Raw genomic sequence first — 12,304 nt, 5'->3', positions numbered from 1 at the left:
GTGCTGCAGAGCGGGGGTCACCTGCACGGATTGGGGGGCGGGGGTGGAGGTGACGGCCTGCTGAGGCAGATCCGCTCCTTGGCGTGTGCACCTGCTCAGCTACCGCTGCCCCACTCTGGTCTCCCCTGACAAAGCAAACAGCCCTGTCCTCCATAGCAAGGCTGCGGCTGAAACTTCACGCACACTCACAACGCAGTTTGGGTTTCCGTGAACTATTTGAGGTCGCTTCAGTGCTGCTTCCCGTCATGCGCTATGTCCTGATCTCTCCCTCCCTTGGCCTGCGGGGTGGACCCCAGTCTCTTTCCTGCCGCTGTACCCGAGTGCCACAGGCTGTGTGATGGACAGAGGCTCGTTTAGCTGCTACCCTGGAAGTCAAGTGATGATCACCCAGGATGAGGGATGGACCCTGGGACTCCCTGAATCCGGGGCCTCCCTCCTCCCCTCATGCTGAGACCCTAGCTCAGGACCCCAAACCCGTCCTCCAAGGCCCTTTATGCCCAATGAGGTGGGGAAGGGAGTTACCTGGTGGCCCTGGAGTCTGTAGCCCTGGCACAGCCCAAGTGCCGGAGCTTCTCCCACCCCGGCTGGGTCTCACCAACAGTGGTATGGTCCCACCAACGTGAGTGGGGTCTCACCGTCCTGGCTGGGGTCCTACTGTTATAGGTTTGGTGTCACTGACCTGGTGGGAGGGGTCTCACCATAGTGCATGGGGTCCCACTGACCTGGGTGGGGTCTAACTACCCTAGGTGGGGTTCACTGATGTGGGTGGGAAGGTCTCACCATAGTGGGTGGGGTTTCACTGTCCCAGGTGGGGTCTCACTATCTTGGTGGGGTCTCCCCGATATGGTTGGGGTGTCACCAACCTGTGTGGGAGAGGTCTCACCGATGTGGGTGGGGTCTGACTGCCCCAGGTGCAATCTCACTGGTTGAATCCCTAGTGACAGAGAGACTGGCAGACTCAGGGGGTGGGGGTGAGGGTGGGGGCAGAGGGGCCGCTTGGGGAGGGGGGCTCCTGTGCTGGATGCAGACGCTCTCAGAGTGGGCGGGGGCGATGGAGCTGTGCTGTGAACGCCTAATGTCCACTGTTCACCTTGAAGCCCTGAGTGTGGCAAATCTCCTGTTCTGTTTTGCCACAAAACCTGTCTCCAACAGTGACCCCCTAGGGAGCAGAAGTGTCCCTGGTTGAGGACCACTGTCACATTCTGTAACAGGGTTTCTGGAACCTTCCGTGTGGTGTGGTTTTGGCCAGGGCCTTTTGTGCACTGAGGCGTGGGTAGCAGCAGCCCACAAGCATCCCCAAGCACCACCCGGCGTCCCACAGGTGGCAAAGACCACCCCTGCTGAGCCCACGGACCCAAAGCATCCCGGCCCGTATGCTGGTTTGCTCCAGATTCCAAAGGCTTCTTTCGGTCTTGCAAAGACAAGCCGTGGGCACAGGATCTGGGGAGCACTGGTTTCCTGGTCTGCCCCAGACCAGGTTAAAGAATGTGGGGCCTGGAGACGGGGTCGTGGCCCAGGTTAAAGCCGCCAGCTGCGATACCAGCGCCCCATAGTGCAGCACCAGTAGGAGTCTCAGCCTCTCTGCCTCCAGTCCAGCTCCCTGCTGTGCAGCTGGGGGAAGCAGCAGAGGATGGCCCAAGTGCTGGGGCTCCTGCACCCACGAAGGAGACCCGGAAGAATCTCCTGGCTCCTGGCTTCAGGTCAGTTGGATCGGAAGTGGAGCATTCGGGACCCCTCCTGGAGCTCTGGTACAGGATGCTGGTGTTGTGGGCGGCGGCTTCACCTGCTGCATCCAGCGCCAGCCCCTTGATCTCAGCGCCCAGAACGGGACTGGGGAGTCCGAGCGTGGTCCCACTTAAATTCTTGCAGGAAGCTGCAAGCTCTTTCCCGAAGCAACTGAGCCATCCCAGGTCCCCTCAGCAGCGCCCGAGGCTTCCCTCTCCTACGCACCCTCGCCGGCACCCATGGTCGCACCCGTGGCCTCGCCCGTGGAGCCCTCCTGCGGGGTGGGATTCAGTGGCTCCCCTGGTGCTGGCATCCTCTCCCTCCTTGTGGGCGCTTGATTCTGTGTGAGAGATGCCCGTCCAGTCCCGCTCCCCTCTGTAGCAGGGTCTGTTCTCTGCGTGCAGCAGACGGAACCCTGCCTGTGCAGACACAGAGTGACCTCAGGGACGGGGGTCGTCACAGGAAGAGCGAACACCTCAGGATTCAGAGAACTGAAAATGAAACAAAAAATGACCTACATGAAGGATCTTTGTGGGTGAGATCCTGGTGGAAAGAAGGGGCCATCTAAGAAGGATGCGCCTTTCTCTGAAGGGAGGAGAGAACTCCCATTTTGCTGATGGCCCTGTCTAAATTCAGATCGTTTTTGCAGACTCAAAAGGCTTTCTTTAAATAAAAAAAGAAAGATTATTTATTTGAAATTCAGAGTTACATGGATATTGAAGGAGAGGCAGAGAGAGAGAGGCCTTCCATCCACTGGTTCACTTCCCAATTGGCCGCAATGGCTGGAGCTGCACTGATCTGAAATCAAGAGCCAGGAGCTTCTTCCGGATCTCCCATGCAGGTGCAGGGCCCAAGCACTTGGGCCATCTTCTACTGCTTTCCCAGGCCATGGCAAAGAGCCAGATCAGAAGTGGAGTAGCCGGGACTCGAACTGACGCCTATATGGAATGCTGGCACTGCAGGCAGCGGCCTAACCCACTATACCACAGCGCCGGCCTCCAAAAGGCTCTCATAGCCAAGGCAGCTCATGTCAACAGCCCCGGATGATCACTGACATCATACATAAGAGTGTTAATTGTTAAATCAACAACAGGAATCACTGTGCACTGACTCCCCATGCAGGACCTCTGATCTTCATGAGTTGTATTATAAGAATTAACTGTAAAACTAGTTCTCCACACTGTGTGTGCACGTGTGTGTGTGCAAATTGTTGAAATATTTACGTAGTATAGAGTTGGTCTTAGTATAAAATTGATTGGAGAGACTGACGCTGTGGCACAGCAGTTAAACGCCCTTGCCGGAAGCACCGACATCCTATATGGGCTCTGGTTCAAGTCCTGGCTGCTCCACTTCTGATCCAGCTCTCTGCATTGGCCTGGGAAAGCAGTAGAAGATGACCCATGTCCTGGGCCTCCTGAACTCATTTGGGAAACCTAGGGGAAGCTCCTGGCTCCTTGCTTCAGATCGGTGCAGCTCCAGCTCTTGTGGCCAATTGGGGAGTGAACCAGTGGATGGAAGACCTCTCTCTCTCTCTCTGCTTCTCCTTCTCTATGTGTAACTTTGACTTTCAACTAAATACATAAATCTTTAAAAAATGAATTTGATAGAAAATGAATCTTCGTGGAGAATGGGACTGGAAGTGGGAGAGGGTGGAGGAGGAGGAGTGAGAGTGTGGGAAGAATCTCTCTATTCCTAAAGTTGTACTTATGAAATCTGTATTCATTAAAGGAAAGGTTTCTTTGGGAGAAAAATAATAATTGAACCTGGGCTGGCGTTGTGACTCAGCGAGTGAAGGTGCTGCCTGAGACGCCAGCATCCCACATGGGAGCACGGGTTCGAGTCCCAGCTGCTCCACAGAATCCAGTTCCCGGCTGATGCACTTGAGAAAGCAGCAGGAGAAGTCCACGTGCTTGGGCACCTGCACCCATGTGGAAACCTGGATGGAGTTCCAAGCCCCTGACTTCAGCTTGGTCTACCATAACCACTGCAGCCATCTGGGGAGTGGACCAGTGGATGGAAGACCACATCACCCCACCCTGCTCCGGTAACTCTGCCTTTCAAATATATAGATAAATAAATCTTTAACAAATAAATAAAAGGAACTGAATTCATGGGAATAGGAAGTTGCAGTAAATCCACCCACATGTCCTGTACTGGTGGGGATCGGCTCTAGGAACCTGTGCTGGGTGAATCTGGTCATGGGACATCAAGGAGTCCCGGCACACACCTGCATGATGGCGCCTACTTCACTCTGGGCTCTGAACTCCGCCATTCACTCCTGGGCTGGGAACGGCAGAGCTCGCTGCTGTATTCCTATGAGAATATCCACCGGGGGCCGGGCGTCCTCCTGCAGTGGTGCAGACCTGCGTATCTAGGACTCTGCCCCCAGAAGCTGCACAGCAAGAGTACGATGAGGTCGGCAGCGGTCAGCTTCATTAGAATGTTGGGGGCGCCGGCGTACAGGCGACTGTGGCTGACCAAAACGTGCCCTGACACCTGACGACGCCGTGACTCGGGAATCCAACATTCTCCCTCAGTCTAAACACCAGGCTGCAAAGCTTCATGGGAATTCCTCACACATATTTATGCAGGTAGGAAACACACATACACATGCTGCCCACACACTCCCAAATTTACATACACTGTTCCCGAGGACAGGAAAAAGGAACGTTTTATCAGGCAAGGAGAAAGTGCTATCAAAACCAGAGACGGAAACAGTCATATGGGGAAATCCTGGGACGGATGCTCCCATAAACTTAGACTCCCAAGAAAACGCTCACAAAGAATACTCGTTCCTATAAGAAGAGAGGAATAAAGGGGACATGAGCACACCGGTTGGCTGTTGGTGGTGAAGGCAGGCACCGGTCGCTTGATACTAAAGAATCGATGGCGTTCAGTACATTACCAGAAGTCACAGCTCATCAGACACAGACAAAGCTGTTTTTGTCTGAGTGATTTTGCATCCCCCTGTCAGTCATCACATCTTCTCTCCAGAACGTCAATTCAAGTCCTTTGCCCACTGCTCAAATGGGGCTTTTGTGCTTCCATGTAAATCATGAGTTTTGTTTCACTCCAGGCTGCTGGAGGTCTGGGCTCTGCTAAGTGGAGCTGTGTGGATCTCCCTTGGAGCGCTGACGGGAGTTACTGTGTGGACCGCGATCCTGTGACCTGACGGTGACCAGTGAGGGCAGTTTCTGGTTGAGACGTTGGGTTGTCTTTAGGTAAGATGACGTCATCAGCAAAGAGAGGCAGTCTTAGGTAAGATGGCGTCATCAGCCAAGAGAACCGACATGGCTTCTTCCTTCCCAATTCGGACGCTTCTGTGGCTTCTCCTCACCCACCTGCTCTGGCGAGGACTTGCAGGGCCCCACAGAGCAGCAGTCAGGGTTCACGTTTCCTACAAGGACCGGCACTCTTCCTCTACAGAGACAGCGGCAAAGCAGCACGCACTCCCCTCAGTGACATGTGAGCGCAGCATGTCAGAGTGTGAGTGCGCTGTAGTGTTTCATCATACGCATGCGCAGTCCTATCTAATGCACCTGTACAGTCACGTGTCAGGCTGTGTCCCCGAGCCCAGTGGCGGTGTGCGCCTGCGCAGTTCCATGTCGGCACGCGCATGCGCAATCCAGACTTGGTGTGTGTGTGCGCGAGTCTGCCTCAGGTGAGTCCGTGTCCGCCCACACGGGGAAGCTGAGGCTCAGGGCAGAGGGGTGTGTGAGGGGACGCAGTGAGGGCGCCTCCCCCGGGAGTCAGGGCAGGCCCGGGAGGGGGCGGCGCAGGTCCTGGGAGGCCTCAGGGCCCCGCAGCGGGGTGGTCGGGTCAGGGGAAGCTGTGGCTGAGGGGCGTGGGAGCGGCGTCCGCGGCGGAGGGGGCGTCCGGGCCTCCCCCGCCCTGGGTCGGGCCCCGGGACCTCCGGGCCGGGCGGGAGCGGGTCTGTGCCCACCTGCGTCCTCCGGAAGTGGCCGGGCTGCGACCCCACAGGAGGGGCTGAGGGCGGGGACGACCCCACCCCGGGGCGCATCAGCCCACCTGAGGGGCGGCTCCGGGAGGCCCGTGTCCTTGGTGCTGGGTCCTGGCCCTGGGAGAGGAGGGCGGAGCCGGCTGACAGGGCGGGGCGGGGCCCCATCCCTGCAGGGCGCCTGTGCCCCCATCCTGGGGACTGAGGGCCTGGCTGGGGTGGGGGCGGTGCCCCTTCCTGTGGGCTGTGGTCGGAACAGCCCTGCGATGCTGGGAGGACCCGGCCTCCGAGCGTCCACACCCGGTGTGTGTCCGTGCCACGGGCGCTGTGCTGGGGCCGGCGGAGAGGACGCCATGACCCCCGCCCTCGTGGTCCTGCTCTGCCTGGGGGAGATGGGAAGATGGGGAGGGGAGACCCTGCTCTGGGAGGAACCCCGCCCCGCCCACAGCCAGGCCCTGCTCCCTGGAGACCCCAGGCTCAGGCGCCCCGGGGAGGAGAGGACCTGCGCAGGGGCAGGGGAAACCCTCTCACGGGGAGCTCTCCTCCAGGGCTGTGCGGGCCCAGGACCCGAGTGCAGGCAGGTGAGCGTGCCCCCCACTGTGCCAGGTCCCCCCCCCATGGGACAAGGGCCACCCCAGGCAGCCTGGGTGGGGACAGCAGCCCTGTCTGGTGAGGAGGGCGTCTGGGAGGGTCCTGGCCTACGAGGGGACGTGGTCCTGGGACCCAGCCTCTGGTTGCCTTCCAGGGACCCTCCCCAGACCCAGCCTCCGGGCTGAGCCAGGCTCTGTGATTGCCCTGGGTAGGCCTGGGACCCTGTGGTGTTGGGGACCCTGGAGGCCCAGGAGTGCCGTCTGTATAGAGAGGGAATCCCAGAGCCCTGGGACAGACAGATGCCCCTGGAGCCCGGAAACAAGGCCAAGTTCCCCACCCTCTCATGGCCGAGGTGTACGCGCGGCGCTACCGCTGTGTCTGCCTCAGCACTGCTGGCTGCTCAGAGCCCAGTGCCGCCCTGGAGCTGGGGTGACAGTGAGGAAGCCACACCTGAGCAGGAGCTGGGTAGGTCACGGGGACGCTGAGAGGAGGCGTAGATGGGAATTGGGTGCGGGGCCTGGGCTCATGCAGCCCACATGCCCAGACTGTGGGGAACTCCCTCTGAGTCAGTGGCTGTCACAGAAGCCCTGTCCAGGGTCCCCTCCTCGGGGTCCCGTGATGCCTGCGTGGAAGCAGGGCGGGCAGCGGCCCCTCAGTCCCCTCCTGTGAACCCCGTGAACCCCGCCAGACAGCTCCACCCCAGTCCCCGTGCACCTGCTCACTCCCTGTGAATACTTTATTTCATCACACCCCACCCCCGTCGTATCCACCCCCCCCCTTCCCGGATCTGAATCTCACCGCTGGTCTGCAGCTTCCTCCAACCAAGACACCAGTGTCTCTGCCCCTCGTTGCTGGTGATGCAGCCCCCACACGCGTGTCCCCACCCCCATAGCAAACCCAACCACAGCCACGCCCAGGGCCCACGTGAACACTGGGGGTGCTGGCGGCCCCCTCGTGGGCGGCTCCGTGCGGGGCAGGCAGCGGGGTCCCCAGAATGGACTCACGGCTTCTTCCTCCATTATGCACGGAAGGATGCACGTGGAGGCCTCGAGGGGTGCAGGAATGCAGGGTTCGTGAGTGCACCCCAGGATCAGGCCAGCTGGAGCGAGAGAAAGAGGTGAGTACAGGGGCACAACACACACGCCATAGAGAAAACCCTCCATGGGGGCCTCAGCGATCCAGGTCATCCAGGGGAGGGGAGCACGCAACCTACAGGCCGCGGGAGACCAGGAAGTCCCGTGGTCAGACCCTGCCACGGCAGCCACAGGCGACTCAAACTCAGGGAATTCTTTAAGTTGATGATCAGGACGGGCCCGGAATGATGCTGCCAACATCCAAACGGCCCTTGGGAGAAACAACGTCCCCAGCCCCATCCTCCTCCCCACGCCTCATCTGCCAGCCAGAGGCAAAGTGCTCATTCTGGGATGTGGCTTGATTGAATATTCAAAGTGGGTGGAGTTTGGGTGGGGCTTGAGCACCACTCATTTCCAGGCTCTGTTTTGGAAAAAGGGGAAGTGTCAGGGAGTGGAGGTGCATGATGGGAGTGGGAGGACCCCTCACGGAAATTTCGTGGGATGACCCCATGGTCGTCCCGGGGGTGTCTTTAGGCGGCCCTCTTGGGTGTTTCCAGCTGGCGCAGTTATGCATGTAGAACATGGTGGAATTTGTGGTTTCCTCATGGGAAGGCAGGGCCTGGTGGCTCTGGAGCTGTTTGTGCAGGCTTAGCCCAAGTGGCCAGGCGGCAGCCAATGGCTTGGAGCTGACCAGCAGCGGTTGGGTTGGGGTTCTGGGACCCTGCTGCTTCCCCCAGCCGCCAACCCTCCTCTCACCTCAAGCTGACTGTGTCCCTGCCCGCCCACTGCCCACTGCCTGCTCCTGTCTCAGCGCCCCTGAGAGCCTGAGATGCCTGCCGGGCGGGGACACTGGGGCTCCGAGCAGCTCAGCCCTGGATGCGGCCGGGCTCGGGCGCCCCCACCCCGGAAGCCCCTCCCCCACACTCACCTGTTCTTGTGGATCCAGGCCCCTCTTTCTCCGACACAGCAACCTACAAAACCGTAGGAGGGTTCTCCACCATCTGAATCTGTTTTCTTACAGATGTGTTTGGAAGGCAGAGTTAGAGAGAGGCAGAGAGGAAGGTCTTCCATCCGCTGGTTCACCCCCTAAATGGCTGCAACGGCCGGAGCTGGGCCGATCCAAAGCCAGGAGCCTGGAGCTGCTTCTGGGGCAGGGCCCAAGCACTGGGGTCACCTTCCACTGCTTCCCTGGCCATGGCGGGGGGGGGGTTGGAAGAGCAGCTCTGGACCAGGAAGCTGTGCCCATATGGGATGCCAGCGCACTACGCCACAGCGCCAGCCCCCACCACCCGAGTATTTGTCACAGCTCCCTGCAGGAGTCTTGGGCCCGGGAATTCCAGGAAGGATCCTGTCAGTTTCAGCCATGAAATGTCACACCTGGCACACGGCTACACGTGCAGGCGCCCTTTGCCCGCTGGGGACGGGGTGCCCGGACACGGCAAGAAGGAAGTTGGCCCTTGCGAAACATCTGGCGGGAAATGTGCCTGGGGCTGGGATCCTGCATGCTGTGTGCACAGCAACTGAAGGCGGAGACAAGACACCCCGGGGCAGGAGTCAGCCCACTAGGAGGGCCACTAGGGAGGGCCGTGTCCTTGGTGCTAGGTCCTGCCCTGGGGAGAGGAGGGCGGAGCCGGCTGACAGGGCGGGGGCGGGGCCCCCATCCCTGCAGGGAGCCTGTGCCCCCATCCTGGGGACTGAGGGCCTGGCTGGGGTGGGTGCGGTGCCCCTTCCTGTGGGGTGTGGACGGAACAGCCCTGCGATGCTGGGAGGACCCGGCCTCCGAGCGTCCACACCAGGTGTGTGTCCGTGCCGCGGGCGCTGTGCTGGGGCCGGTGGAGAGGACGCCATGACCCCCGCGCTCGTGGTCCTGCTCTGCCTGGAGGAGACTGGAAGACGGGGAGGGGAGACCCTGCTCTGGGAGGGACCCTGCCCCCGCCACCCCACAGCCAGGCCCTGCTCCCTGGAGACCCCAGGCTCAGGAGCCCCGGGAGGAGAGGACCTGCGCAGGGGCAGGGGCAACCCTCTCACGGGGAGCTCTCCTCCAGGGCTGTGCGGGCCCCAGGACCCGAGTGCAGGCAGGTGAGCGTGCCCCCACTGTGCCAGGTCCCCCCCCATGGGACAAGGGCAACCCTGGGCAGCCTGTGTGGGGACAGCAGCCCTGTCTGGTGAGGAGGGTGTCTGGGAGGGTCCTGGCCTGCGAGGGGACGTGGTCCTGGGACCCAGCCTCTGGTTGCCTTCCAGGGACCCTCCCCAGACCCAGCCTCCAGGCTGAGCCAGGCTCTGTGATCGCCCTGGGCAGGCCTGGGGCCCTGTGGTGTTGGGGACCCTGGAGGCCCAGGAGTGCCGTCTGTATAGAGAGGGAATCCCAGAGCCCTGGGACAGAGTGATGCCCCTGGAGCCCGGAAACAAGGCCAAGTTCTCCACCCTCTCATGGCTGAGGTGTATGCGGGGTGCTACCGCTGTGTCTGCCTCAGCACTGCTGGCTGCTCAGAGCCCAGTGCCGCCCTGGAGCTGGGGTGACAGTGAGGAAGCCACACCTGAGCAGGAGCTGGGTAGGTCAGGGAACGCTGAGAGGAGGTGTAGATGGGAATTAGGTGCGGGGCCTGGGCTCCTGGGCCAGACACCCAGAGTGAGGGCGGTGGGACTGCAGGGCAGGAGGGAGAAGTGTGTGGGCGGAGCCAGTGTGCAGCCCCGCCCCTCTTCCCTCCTGACCCAGCAGGGCCCTTGGTGGTCCCTGCATAGGGCCTGACAGGGTCACACAGGGACTCGGGGTCTGCCCAGCGCCCTGGCCGGCAGCCCCAGGCCGGGCTCCCACAGGGGCAGGAGCTGATGCAGCACTGGACAGGCCCCACACAGGACTGGCCTCACACCCCGGGGGCTCTGTAGGCCTCTAGACCAGGACTGAGGCTGCTCAGGGCAATGAGCCCTGGCTGTGGCCCAGGGTGGGCCCCGGACCTGCTCCTATAGGGAGAATCTCACCAGGCTGTGGGTGCTGCATGCCTCGGCCCCTGCAGAGCTCCGTTGCGGCCCCGGAGCACAGGGCAGCCCGACAGAGACCCGGAGGCAGCTCACCCAAGAGCCATGCTGAGCTGCGTCGCGAGACATGGGGGCCGGGAAGCACTGAGTATGGACCAGGGCGGGGTCTCCTTCTCCTCACTATCCCGTCCCTGTTCTCAGGGGGACCGGAGCCCAGCAGCCCTCGCAGCCCCAGCCAGGCTCCCCCGCTGGTGAGTGAGCTACAGGCTGGACCCAGGGCTCAGGACTCAGGCTGCTGCGGGGAGGTGGGGTCCTGGGTGACTGGGTCTGTCGCGGCTTCGGTGACCCCTCCGTGCCCGCCCCCAGCCCCAGCGCCCAGGACCTCACCCTGGAGAACCTCATCCGCGTGGACGTGGCAGGCTTGGTCCTGTTGGGCCTCGGGCTTCTGCTGGCGGAGGCTTGGTACATCCAGAGAAGGACCCGGGCTGCAGGCCAGCAATGACCTGGAGAGAGGACAGTGCTGGGTCAGAGAGGCTGTGCCCCGGGGGCAGGGGAGGCGGGAGGCCGGACATGTGTGGTGAGAAGTCGTGGGAAGCGGGCGGAGCTCACCTGGGGTTGCGGGAATCCTGCTCAGGGGCAGGGACCCTGGTGGGCCGCTGGTGGTGCTGCTTCCCCGGGCTCCCACGCGCATTCTGGGAAGGGGCCCCAGCCTCCCGCAGCCCTGCCCACCGCCCTGCAGGCTCCCGTGTGGTTCTGTGCTGTTCCTCTCCAGGGACCACACACAGCTCAGTGGCCCTGAGTGTCCACAGGAGCGGGGTCGAACGGCCCATCGATAGCGCAACGCCGGGATTCGCTCCCCTTGACCTTCAGCAAGTGGGCAGGACGTGGGCGGGACACCTGTCACTCAAGATGGATTTACCATTCCACTCACCAAAAGGAGGCGATGACACGTGGGGTCAGATATGGGAGGTCACAATTAATGGATCTGGGCTGGCTCTGTGGTGTAGTGGGTAAAAGCTGCCACCTGCGGTGCCGGCATCCCCTGTGGGCACCGGTTCGACACTCAGCTGCTCCACTTCTGATCCAGCTCTCTGCTATGGCCTGGGAAAGCAGCAGAAGATGGCCCAAGTCCTTGAGCCCCTGCATCCATGTGGGACACTCAGATGAAACTCGGGGCTCCTGGCTGGGGATCAGCCGAGCTCCGACTGTGAGGGCCCATTGGGACTGAACCAGCAGATGGATACCTCTCTCGCTCCTTCTCTCTGTAACTCTGACTTTCAAATAAATATTTTAAAAAACTTGTGGCTCATCAAACTCTAAGGTAAATTCCCAGATGACCGTGGGACTCCGCCCTCCGAGAGGACCACACAGAAGTGAAAGACTGAAAGTGTGTGCAGGGTTTCTTCCGGCACGGAACGTTCAAGGTCATCTGGATTTCTCAGTGCTCGCCTAACATAAACCCCACAACACGGGCGGCTCTGGCGGACGTTAGCACCCGGTGTTCTGGAAGAGTGCGGATGCCTGCCCGGCTTCCTCTGATGGCTGATTACTCTGCTTGTCTGTGCCGTGCAAGTCTGCGTTTCCCACAGAGTTCAGTGAGGCGGGTGGAGGGTGCGCCTGGATACTTCTCCCGTGTTTCCAGTTATGGGCTGGGGACTCCACCCCACCAGAGCGTAGCTTAGGGAGTAAAGCCAACACCAGCAGTGCCGGCATCACGTATGGTATGGCCAAGTTGGAGTCCCGGCTGCTCCACTTCTGATCCAGCTCCCTGCTAATGCGCCTGGGAAAGCAGTAGAGAACGACCCAAGTGCTTGGGTCCTTGCACCCACGTGGGAGACCCAGAAGCTCCTGCCTGGCTCCTGGCTTCAGCCTCGCCCAGCCATATGGGGAGCGAGCCATTGGATGGGAAACCTCTGCCTCTGATTCTCCTCTCTCTCCATCTCTCCCTCTGAAATAAATAAATCAGTCTTTAAAAAAAATT

The sequence above is a fragment of the Oryctolagus cuniculus genome, chromosome 18 (genome assembly GCF_964237555.1).
Source record: "Oryctolagus cuniculus chromosome 18, mOryCun1.1, whole genome shotgun sequence".
Classification (NCBI taxonomy): Eukaryota; Metazoa; Chordata; class Mammalia; order Lagomorpha; family Leporidae; genus Oryctolagus; species Oryctolagus cuniculus.
The sequence above is the reverse complement of the archived record's forward strand: the minus strand, read 5'-3'. Positions refer to the sequence as shown.